Source organism: Rhinopithecus bieti, unplaced genomic scaffold, assembly GCF_001698545.2.
Source record: "Rhinopithecus bieti isolate Rb0 unplaced genomic scaffold, ASM169854v2 scaffold_5476, whole genome shotgun sequence".
NCBI classification, from domain to species: Eukaryota; Metazoa; Chordata; class Mammalia; order Primates; family Cercopithecidae; genus Rhinopithecus; species Rhinopithecus bieti.
This window is the reverse complement of record NW_016805433.1, coordinates 519,607-532,324: the sequence shown is the minus strand read 5'-3', so window position 1 is coordinate 532,324 and position 12,718 is coordinate 519,607. Positions and strand designations below refer to the sequence as shown.

At 36.0% G+C, this 12,718-nt stretch overlaps 1 pseudogene; it reads right to left on the bottom strand.

Moving 5' to 3' along the window:
• Positions 1-265: 265 nt before the first annotated feature.
• LOC108529939 (ras-related protein Ral-A pseudogene) lies at positions 266-691 on the bottom strand (annotated as a pseudogene).
• Between the last annotated feature and the right edge of the window lie 12,027 nt (positions 692-12,718).

Below are 12,718 nucleotides of genomic sequence, written 5' to 3'. Positions count from 1 at the left end.
CATTTATTTCTTTTTTAAATAAATTTGACTTTTATTGCAGTTCCAATTCATGCTTTTAGCAATATACAATAATTTCCAAAATGTTAGAGTAATTTCAGTCAACTGAGCCTTCAATGGCAGTGCTTATAAATTACATTTATTAGTATGGTCAAGATAAGAAAGGAATTTGGGCTTTGATTCTAAATTGCAGAATCTTTCTCTGATTCTCTTGGCCGAACTTTTCCTCTTTTTTTTTCTCATTCTTTTCGTTGCTGTCTTCCATCTTTCATGCTCGAATTTCTCTCAGTAAATCAAAAAATGCCTTGTCAACATTAGCTCGTGTTTTACCAGATGTTTCCACATAGTTAACATTCCAATGGTCAGCTCTGTTTTCTGCCTCTTCTACAGAAACCTTTCCTTCTAAATCTGATTTGTTACCAACCAGTAGAAATGGAACATTCTCATCTTCTTTTATTCTTAAAATCTGCTCCCTGAAGTCAGCTGTAGCTGCAAAGGATTCCATTTCTGTAACAGAGAAGACACAGAGAAACCCCTCCCTGCTTTGGAAATGGTTGTCTCTAATTGCAGCATAGTCCTCCTGCCCAGCTGTTTCTAATATATTGATCTGTACTCTCTCGCCATCCAGTACTATTTTCGTCTGATAGGTGCCTTCTTTGGTAAGCTCATAGTCCTCCACAAACTCATCGTACATGAATTGTAGAGTCAGAGCAGCCTTGCCTGCACCGGCACTGCCCACCTGATGACTTTGTGTAAGGCCAAAGTATTCTGATCCTTGGGTTTATTTGCGGCCATCTTGTGTCGTAGTTCTCACCAATAGGTTAGGAAGAATCTGCACAGCGAGCCAGTCCGCCGCCCAGAGGGCTCTGGAAGCAGCGGGTGCGTGGCTCCGGCTGGTGGGTGCTTGGCCCTTGTCGCATGGGAGGCCCCACGCTGGGAGCAGTGGAAGGAGGAGTCTTTATTATTTCTGTTTCACCTGTGATGAATATGATCCTCAGTTGATCGAGGTTTTTAAGAGGTGGTACCAAAATTCATAGCCAGATAGTTCTATCTCCTAGCCTAGGGCTTTTCAAATATTGAAGTGCATGAGATTCACTAGGATGTATTATTAAATGCAGATGTTTATTCCATGATTCTAACGTGTATCAGATTCATTGTTTCTAACAAACTCCCAGGCGATCTCGATGTTGCTGCTGATGTACCCCACTCTGAATAGCAAGGTCCTAAAAAGTTGAATTCTGAGATATGGAAAGTATGGCAAATACAAGAGTAGCCTGTTTGAGCATTTGGAATCACACAAAAAGAGTAATTAGGCTCTTGTCGTCTTTTTTTCTCCTACAAGGTACAAATCTCAGTAAGCAGCAAGACCGTTTATTACACATCCTCTAACATAGAGAAACAATCAAGAGTTGAACAAAAATAATGGGATAATGGACATAAGCAACCGAACCATGTCATTCTCTTCTGGGGAAGCAGGGATGGTGGTGGAAAGTCCTTGGGTTTCAGCAGGCTTTTGCATATGGTTTCTGTATCAGTTACCTGTGGGTTTGACCACACCTTTTCCCCTATAAACCAGAATGCTATGTTGATTACTGAGAAAGGAAGTAAAATCGAAAATATTCTTTTCTAATTATTTTGCAGAAACCGAGCATACCTTGCATGAGACTGCCTAAGTCATTGTGCTCGACTGTGCTTAAAAATTTTGCATCTCGGTTAGATATCACTCCTTACCTGACAGAAAACAATATATGGAAAAGGCCAAGCAATAATCCTCCAATGACTTCTAAGTGTTCAAGTGAAGGAAAGAGTTACTCATCTTCCTTTAAATCAGAAGCTAGAAATGATTAAACTTAATCAGGAAGGCATGTCAAAAGCCAAGATAAGCCAAAAGCTAGTCCTCTTGCACCAAACAGTTGGTCAAGTTGTAAATGCAGAGAAAAGATTATTGAAAGAAATTAAAAGTGCTACTGCAGTGAACCCATGAATAATTAAGGGGGAAAAAAAAGAAACAGCAGCCTTACTGCTTATCTGGGGAAGTTTTATTTATTTATTTGTTTTTATTTTTAGTGATCTGGATAAAAGAAGAAAGCAGCCACAACAGTCCCTTGCCAAAGCAGAATTCAGAGCAAGGTCCCAACTCTCTTCTATCTTATAAAGGTTGAGAGAGGTGAAGAAGCTGTAGAAAAAGTGTTTGAAGCTAGCAGAGGGTGGTTCATAAGATTTAAAGAAAGAAGCCATGTCCACAGCATCAAATACAAGGTAAAGTGGCAAGTGCTGATGGAGAAGCAGCAGCAAGTTATCCAGATCTACCTAAAACAACTGATGAAAGTGGCTGTAACTAAACAACAAATTTTTAATGCAGATGAAATGGACTTTGGGAAAAAAAATACCAGGTAGGACTTTAATAGCTAGAGAGAAGAAGTCAATACCTGTTTTCAACATGTGAAAGAACAGGCTGACTCTCTTGTTACAGGCTAATGCAGCTGATGACTCAAAGTTAAAGCCAGCACTCAAGTACTCATTAACCATTCCAAAAATCTTAGGGCCCTTGAGAATTATTCTAAATCTACTCTGCCTGTGCTCTATAGATGGAATGACAAAGCCTGGATGACAACACATCCGTTTACAGCATAGCTTGCTGAATATATTTTAAGCCTACTGTTGAGACCTACTGCTCAAAAAAAAAGATTCCTTTCTAAATATCACTGCTCATCGAGAATGCACTTAGTCACCCAAGAGCTCTGATGGAGAAGTACAGTGAGGTTAATACTGCTTCCATTCCTACTAACACAATACCTATTCTGAAGTCTGTGGATCAATACATACATTCTGTAAGGCTAAAACTGTCATAGATCACTATGGATGGATATGGGCAAAATAGATTGATAAACTTCTGGAAAAAATTCACCATTTTAGATGCCATGAAAAGCACTTGTGATTCATGGGAAGAAATATAAATATTAACATTAACAGCTATTTGAAAGAGTTCAATCCAACCCTCATGGATGTCCATGAGGAGTTCAGACTCCAGTGAAGGAAATAATTGTGGATGTGGTGGCTATAGCAAGACAATTAGAAGTGGAGGAGTTTGTGATGTTACTTAATTCTGAAATCTCATAAAACTTGAATGAATGAAGCATTGTTTCTTATGGATGAGCAAAGGAAGTAGTTTCTTGAGACAGAATGTACTTCTGGTGAAGATGTTATGAATATTGTTGAAATAACAACAAAAAGGCCAGGTGTGGTGGTTCATGTCTGTCATCCTAGCACTTTGGGAGGCCGTGGCAGGTGGATCACTTGAGGTCAGGAGTTATAGACCAGCCTGGCCAACATAGTGAAACCCTGTCTCTACTAAAAATACAAAAATTAGCAAGGCATGGTGGTGCATTCCTGTAATCCCAGCTACTCGGGAAACTGAGGTGGGATAATGACTTGAACCCAGGAGGCGGAGGCTGCAGTGACCTTAGATCATGCCACTCCACTTCAGCCTGGGCAACAGAGTGAGACTCTGTCTCAATTAAAAAAAAAAAAGAAAAGAAAAGAAAGAAAGAAATGAAATGAAATGACAGGAAAGTATTTAGAATAGTCATAAATTTAGTTGATAAAGTAGCGGCAGGGTTTGAAAAGATTGAATCCAAGTTGAAAGAAGTTGTGCTGTGGGTAAACTGCCATCGAGCATCATTGCATGCTACAGAGAAATTTTCATGAAACGAGGAGTCTGTTGATGTGGCAAACTTCATTGTTGTCTTATTTTAAGAAACCCAACCTTCTACAACTACCATCCCGATCTGTCAGCATCCATCAGCCTTGAGGCAAGACCCTCTACCAGGAAAAAGATTACAACTTACTGAAGGCTTAGATAATTGTTAGCATTTCTTAGCAATAAAGTATTTTTAAATTAAGGTATGTCCATTTTTAATATATAATGCTACTACACTCTTAGACTACAATGCAGTGTAAACATCACTTTCATATGCACTGGGAAACCAAAAAATTTGTGACTCACTTTATTGAAGGGGTCTGGAGCTGAACCCACAGTATATTTGAGGCATGCTTGTACTGTGAGTTACATTTTGCAATAATAGGCAATGAACATTTGCAAAATAACTTATTCATGACCTATTACTTGTGTTTCAAAAATTGTATTCAGTTGTATTAAAACTATTTGCATAATTGGAATGTTATTGATTTGACAATAGCTGATGATCCATAGTATGTTAGAGATTAATTTCAAATAACTCAAAACTGATTTTCGAGAGCTTTTACGTTATATTGGCATTTCAGTGAAACTTGATTTTAAAAATTGTGTTCCGTTGCCTTGACTGGTTACTTAGCAATTAACATAAAGTTTCCAAAAAGCCTATATACATTTGAGAAGCAAAAAACAAAATTGAGACAAATAACAAACCAAACATATGGTGTTTGAATTGTTTTTTAAATTAAGGACTGTATTTATAGTTGCTGTGTTTGAGTTACTCATATGCAACTGAGAAACTGAATTTTATTTTCCTTCATTGGTTATATTGTCAGGCCTCTGAGCCCAAGCCAAGCCATTGCATCCCCCGTGACTTGTACGTATGCCCAGATGGCCTGAAGCAACTGAAGAATCACAAAAGAAGTGCAAATGCCCTGCCTCGCCTTAACTGATGATATTGCACCACAAAAAAAGTGAAAATGGCCGGTCCTTGCCTTAAGTGATGACATTACCTTGTGAAAGTCCTTTTCCTGGCTCATCTGGGCTGAAAAAGCTCCCCCACTGAGCACCTTGTAACCCCACTCCTGCCTGCCAGTGAACAACCCCCCTTTGACTGTAATTTTCCTTTACCTACCCAAATCCTATAAAACAGCCCCACCCTTATCTCCCTTTGCTGACTCTCTTTTCGGACTCAGCCTGCCTGCACCCAGGTGATTAAAAAGCTTTATTGCTCACACAAAGCCTATTTGGTGGTCTCTTCACACAGACGTGCATGACAATTATAGTCAAACCTACAAAGTTATTATTTTCTTTTTAATCATTGTCTTTTCTGTTTTCAGCATTACATTTCTCTTGAAGCTTATAGAATTTACCATGTCAGTCTTCTCCCCAGGGTGACAGTCTCATTTTCTAGAACTTCTGAAAACACATGAACCGTGCTTCTTCATAACTTTTTAAAATATTATTTTCTCTTGATTTGCCATGTGAAAATACTGCAAATTAGTAATAATAATCCCATTTCTATGGAAATATTGTAGATACTATTTAATCTTGCTAAATGTTGAACAATTCATGAACTACTTGCTGAAATTCAATAAGCAATTCATGAATACTTGAATCGAGAGATTCTGTTTTTTTTTGTTTGTTTGTTTTTTGTTTTGTCAGAAACTGGTAAATACCACCAGTGACAAATATTATTCCATCGAATTCAAACTGGTTATGAAATATCTCAATTTTTAAACTCATCCTGAATCCACTCACAGCAGTGAGAAAGATGAGGTGTGACTACAAGGTAATGAAATTCATTTTCTTATACCAGCTCTCTGAACAAAATTAAACAAGAGGAATTCCAAAAATGTTTTAAGCCATGGTAACATCATTATCATCAACATACAGTCTCCCAGGGCAATTCCTAAGAAGGTCAACTCATTGTGGTATTTGTTAATGACTGTTTTTTATTATTTTATTGTCATACTTTGTAAGTTGGTGTAAAGGCACTTTGAAACAGAAGGAATGCCTCTCAGAGGTCCTGGGAGAGCATGATGCAGGGAGCCTCATTCACATCTGAGTACTGAAAAAAGAAAATAAAGTCATTCCCCTCGTATATCAGTATACATCCATATCCTGCTATGGATACATTTTTAATTGCTCTCCTTAAAAGCTTGATCCAAAAGCCTTTGAAGTAAGCAGCCCTCTACTGTTATCCTATTACAAGTGAACAGTCTCTCAATCCTGCCCTGATTTTTAGAGCCAGGGGAAGAAAAGCATTTGGAAATTGTTCTGAAATATAGTTTCTACTAACATTTTCCTATGGGTCATCTTACTAGCCTATTAAACATTTGTAATCACACAGGGCTTAAAATATGGAACTGCAAACACGTTAGCACAGTGTGTAATCTCAGAGCTCAGAAGGGATCCAGCACTCACAGTGAGCTTATTTCCAGAACTCTAGCTGCACCAGCTCTCCAGGGAGCTAAAGCTGCCAGTCCATCCTCCTAACTCCCTTGCAGGAGAATAGGTGGTAGCAACAATTTGTGTGGGCGGAAACTGAAGAAATGGAAGAACACAGTACAAGAGGAGGGGAAGGTGCACATGCATGACAGTGACAGAATAAATGACACAGCTTGAATTCATCGGTGCCTCTGTCCCTGTTTTTAGACTGATGATGTGTGTAACTTCCCCCTCCCTCTTTTAAATTAGCAAACATAATCCTTACTAAGCACCTCACTGCCTTGCTTCTAGACCACATCAGCATCTGTCTCCTTTCATACATCATTCTAATACAAAATATGAATGCAGTTTCACTGCTTTTAGAGATTCATTGGGAGTCTACTGACATTTTCCCAAGTACAAGAACACTTAAAAATACATCTTTGTATCAGAATTTCAAACACTGGAATAATAAAGGGATGATGACAAGAATGAGCAAATGGTTTAGGAGAAAATCACAGTCTACTTTCCAAAGTAACAGTTTTTAAAATCCTATTCCTAGCACAAAATTGCAACTAAAATGAAATAATAGATTATGTTAATTAAGTGCTATGTTTCCAGCTTTTTTCTCTCTTCCTCCAAAGAGGGTTGGGGGAATATGAAATGTAGCATGATTTGTTTGGGATGACATGAATAGTCCAATTATACAAATATATTTTTAGTTGGTTTGGTAAATATTGAAAATTTTGCTATATCAATATATTAGTATGCCCTTTTCTTCAACAACACAGATGTTTAAATCCCCTTTGGCTGCTCATGCAAATTCAGCCTAACCACCAGTTCTGTACCTTGTTGCAATTATCTTTAAAAACACAATTCCCAAGGTAGACTGTTTAAGGCTGGGTGGAACGGTTGCTCTTCGTATTTCTTACACACAATGAGATAGATTATTGTTCATGTGAAAGCCCGTGAACCCTCCCACACAAGAGGGTGATCTATCCACAGCAGTGATAGTTTCTGACTGTAGCTACATTCTTCAGAGGATATTCTTCAATCTGCTATTACCACCCATTACTTTAGATCAGACTATACATAATGCAAGATGGGAAGGTGTGGAAGTTTTAAATGCCCAGTTTCTTTTGACTCCTGAAGACATTCACAGTAGTGGTAGCTTAGCCAGTTCTGTGTATATGGCCTATACCATGAATCAGAACCACTAGTTATTTTATGCTTCTCTTCCACTTCAGTGTATGTGAAAGCTTGCATACAAAAAGAAGGGGTAACAACTATACAGGAAGTAGGACAGGTAAATATAAACACAGAAAGGTAGCCAAGTTAAAATAACTCTCAATTCTTTTAGGACACTTTATAATAAAACAATAATCAGAGTGCAAAATTGATGTAATTAAAAAGTTATGCATACAAGAAAATGTTGAATTACATGTACATTTCAGAATCTCCACTGCAAGTATAGGTGTAGATACCCTCTTATTTTACTTTTGGTAAGTGCTTTTTACAACTTCCATGTTTCAAATGTGTTCTAAACTCTGTGCTACAGAGCTAATGTGAAAATAGCTTATTCTAAAATGGTACTCCTGTTACTGTTACTGCATGTATCCACTTTTGAAAATAATTAGATTGCTTAATATCTTGAAAACTTATGTTGAAAAAAAAACTCATGAATAAAATATTCAATAGGATTGCCATTTGACAATGTGTGATAATGAATCCCAGTACTACAGTAATGTTATAAAATTGTAACCTCACATTTGATGAAAAATATTCCAAATGCAAACTAAAGATCTTTGGCATATCTTATCATTTAGCTTTACTGAACCACCATCAAATCATCAGAGATTCTAGTAAAGATGAATCAGTCAAAAGTCTGTCTCTTTATGTAAAACTTTCTAGTTTATTTAAAATCTTAAAGATTTAATGGATTATTTGAGATTCACAGAAAATATATTTCAGTTTTCAAAGAAGTTATCTATTTCAAAGACTAAACAGTTTTTTAGTTTTAGTCACGAAGATACTTTGTGAAATAACATATACTATTGGTTAAGATCAAGGGATATGGATTCAGGTCAACCTGAATTTCACCCTATGTTCTTCTATCATTTAGTTGCTTTTGGGGCCTGGATAAATCATAAAGTCACAAAGTCTTGATTTTAAGACTTATAAAATGTAGATGACAAAAATTGATCCCATAGGTATTTTTCTGAGGATTTAAATAATATAAGTAAGTTGTTAAGAACAGTGCCTGGGATATGAGGTGCTATTATTATTACAAATCAAAGGTAAAGCTTAAATTACTATAGATTAAATAGCAATCTCATTAGAGAACATCAGAATGATTGCAAATCCAGTACAAAATATCATTGTTCTGCATTTGGGAAATTATTAAATACCTCTTAATAGCCAATGCCCAAATTTTTAGGATAGCCAAGAACTAACATTATTAAACCTTGAGGAAACAGAGCATCTACCAAATATGTGGGTTGAACTAGCTGGTCTCTAGTATCAACAGTAATATGGACCTAAAATCAGGAGGTTTAAACAGTTCATGCTCAAAAGAAGATTAAAGCTGTCTAAGATGTAAGGACAATCAAGCCAGCCCCCCAAAAATCTTATTTTATTGAAATGAAAATAAAAATGTCAGAGATACTTGAGATGAGGTCTTTCCTTCCTCCAGTAGAGAAGGTAAAAAATGCAGAGGAGAGTCTATGTATTACATGATTCAGCAATTCTTACGGAAGTTTTTCATCTTCTGGTCAGTAGATCAGATATCAGGAAATACAGAAGACTAAATATACCCATTGTTTCTGCTGCGAAAAAGACAGAGTATGATTAAGCTTTCATACCACCCAGGTCCACACCAGACTCAGCTCACCCAGGAATGACTCACTGCTCTGATGGACTGATTGCCCTGGGCTGAGTCAAAGCAGTGATTAAATAGCTTAGAGCTTTGGAGCTGAAGGGAACCTCTGCACTAATTCTCCTTCATGCTTAAATGAAAGCTGATTCTGGAAGAAATCCAGTGATGGCTGGGATTTGGGAGGATGGTCTTCTGCAAAAGCAACCACAGGAACTGATGCCAACAGGCTCTTCACTGAGCAGATGAAGTGCGGGCTGGGGAGCTCTTCGGCTAATTTGTTTTCCATGTATAGTGAATGTTTTCAAACATAAATTATTAATTGTACTTTAAAAGTTGACTGTATAAAATGAATTTTCAGTTAACCTACACTCCAAATGGTCTGCAACAAATAAACAACTAAAATACCAAACATTACTTTACTCAACATATGACTAAGTTATTCCTTTAAATAAAACATTACTCTTTTTTTTTTCCTGGACTCTGTGTTATATTACTTAACATTTATTTTTCCCATGGGAAAACATTATTGTAATGATCCAGAAAGATCCTTTCTAGCCTACTCAAAATAATATATTCTAAATTAATTGGCCTAGTAGTTTATGGTGGATGCTGGTTAGTTTCATAGGTTGAACTTTGTGATGCTGCTGCCAGGGTCACTGGCTTACGTTCTGTGTATCAAGGCGAGCCATAGATATCCATCCACGGCACATCCAGGTGAGCCATAGATATCCACACACTGCATGTCCAGATTATCCATAGATATACATGAACGCATATCCACATTACCCACTGATATCCATGCACCACATGTCCAGGTTACCCATAGATATCCATGCACCAATGTCCAGGTTACCCATAGATATCCATGCACTGTATGTCCAGGTTACCCATAGATATCCATGCACCGCATGTCCAGGTAAGCCATAGATATCCATGCACTCAGTCCGTTATTCATAGAGTATCCCAGCCCGCATGCCAGGGTTCCCCACAGATACCCATGCCGCACTCCAGCTTACCCATAATATCATGCACCCAAGTCCAGGTTACTCACAGATATTCACACACCACATGTTCAAGTGAGCCATACATACCTATACACTGCATGTCCGGGTTATCCATAGGTATCCATGTACTGCACGTCTAGGTTATCCATCAATAACTATGCACTGCATATGCAGCTATTCATAGAGAAAAGTTTAGTTCCATCCCCTCATTTGTGTGCAATTTCACATAAGATAATGAATTTTAACATGTCTACCACCACTTAGATATATTAAATATGTGAGAAGGACTTGATTCAATCCATCATCACTGTGAAACATTGCTCAAAGTGAATACATTTGGGAGAGTTATGAGGACAAAATGCATTTACCAACAAAGTGACTCAAATACATAGATGGATCCTGGACTTCTATAAGTTTATAAGCAAAAACAGATTAACTAACTGACTTTCCATGCAGACTATCTATTGTTATCACAGTGAATAAGGTCATTAAAAATGCATTAAACAAGTGGAATTTCATTTTCAGTTATAAGGTAACAGAAAATGTATTTTTTTCTTCTAGTAGAAATAGGAATATAATAAAAGAAACAGTTCATCATGCTTAGAATCTCCTGCTCTGATACTGTGTTCCTCTCATGAGTTCATGGTTTCTGTTTCTCCAATTTGATTCAAAGAGCCTTGAGCAGTGAGCTCAACAGTGATAAACACAGAGTTGAATTCAGAGCAGCGTTCATACTCTGGAATCCACATTCTAGCTGTCTCATTCGAAAAATGTGTAACTCTCCCAAGCCTTGACTTTCTCATTTGGTAAAGCGGTTTGTAAGCCATAAGATGCTTTTTAAAGAAAGGAGTAGTATTCCCTGAAGTCCCTCATCATGTCTAGCACAATCTCAAACACTTGGTAGATGAAGACACATTGCTAAACCTTTCTAATTGCATATTTAAAATTTAAAATGGCCTATGTTTATCTTTTAAAAATCAAAAGTAGATATTACATCGTTGGCTAACATGAAGAGTACAAGACAGAATAATATGGAAGTTTAAAGAAAAATGTATTTCAATGGTTAATGGAAATTAAATATTTATTTTATTTACTGTATTCCTATAAAGTTTTAAAGCCTTATGAACACTATTTTACTTTTGTGAGACAATGTTTGGACTACCCTAAAGAACTAAAAAAAAAAAAAAACCCTCATGAAATCCATTGAAATTTGCAATAAAATTTACCAACAGGTTTTCTTCTCTTCTGGTGTCATTCAGCACCACATAGTTTCTTTTCCATCACATACAGCTGTATTGCAAATGATTTTTATCAGTGAGTTTGCATGATTTAGGTCAATTACTGCTTCTGTCTGCTTATGCTATTTAACTGAAAGGGTACTCTTAATTGGCAGAAATTTATTGGTTAAAAGGATTTATCAATTTTTTTCTAACATTTTTATCCTTCTATGAGAGCTACAAAATGGGAAAGAACAGAGAGATTTTTATTCTATTCATGCCTCATCACATAGTAAAATATGAAAGTCATATTAATTTGCACATCACATCTGAAATGCCACACAAATTACATAACCATATGGAAGAGTTAACATCTGAATTAAAATATATTAACCAATTGAAATACTATAACTATGAATATGTGTTTTAAACTTAGTGAGACATTTACTTTGGGATATAGAAAGAATATAAAAATCAAATTTTAATACTACTCAGTGAAATATAATAGGGGCATATTAATATATTTAATTTGGGACATTTGAACTTATTTCTTTGGTGCCACCTTTAATTTCTGTTTCTATTGTTTTGTATTTTTAAAATGTATTCCCTTATATTATAGGTTCAGCTATCTAACTCCCCAGAAAAAGCCATGTCTTTCTCAGTTGGTATTCTCATGTGGCCCACTATATTGTGCCTTACATAGCATAGGGGTAAAGCCATGTTTATTAAAGTAAAAAAAAATTAATAAATAATGCAATGGGTATATTATAGACTATTATGTGAACATTAAAACTCTATGGAAAAATATTTAATAATGGGAAAATATTCATAAAATAATTTGAAAAGACCTAATTTGAAAAGCAGAATACAAAATTTTGTAATCATAGCTATAATCCCAATTTTATGTAGAAATGTGTACATACACTGAGAAAAATGCTGGAGGTTAATACACCACAATCATTTTTTATATACTGAGTGTGTTGAGAGCTAGAAGGTGAGATTAGAGATCTCTCTTTTCTTTCTCATATATTTCTGTATTTTTCAAAATGTCTACAGTGAAGGTACATTAATCGTATAATTAATATGCACCTAATTACCTCTCAAAATATATTTTGAAAAATAAATTTATTTTTTAAATGAACAGAATTTAGCTTTAAATTTTTGAGGGGCACTGTCTTACTTCCCCCATTTCCAGTCTGATCTTATGCCTAGAGATACTAATGTTCCTTTTACTACTCTACCAGAATGTAAAATACACTTGAGTCCTTCAGTTACTATCACAAATTGAGGAAAGATCAATTATTCCATCTTCTTTTAATCATATATTCAACTTAAAATTGCATATACTGAATAGAAAATAATAATAATAAATCTAGTCAGTCAACAATGGAGCATTTCATTATGAAGAACAATGGCAATAAAATTTTATTTTAGAGTTCCTGGTTTCCTGCTCCAGTAGTGAAAAAAAATTGTTTTTTGTTTTTGCTTTTTTTTTTTTTTT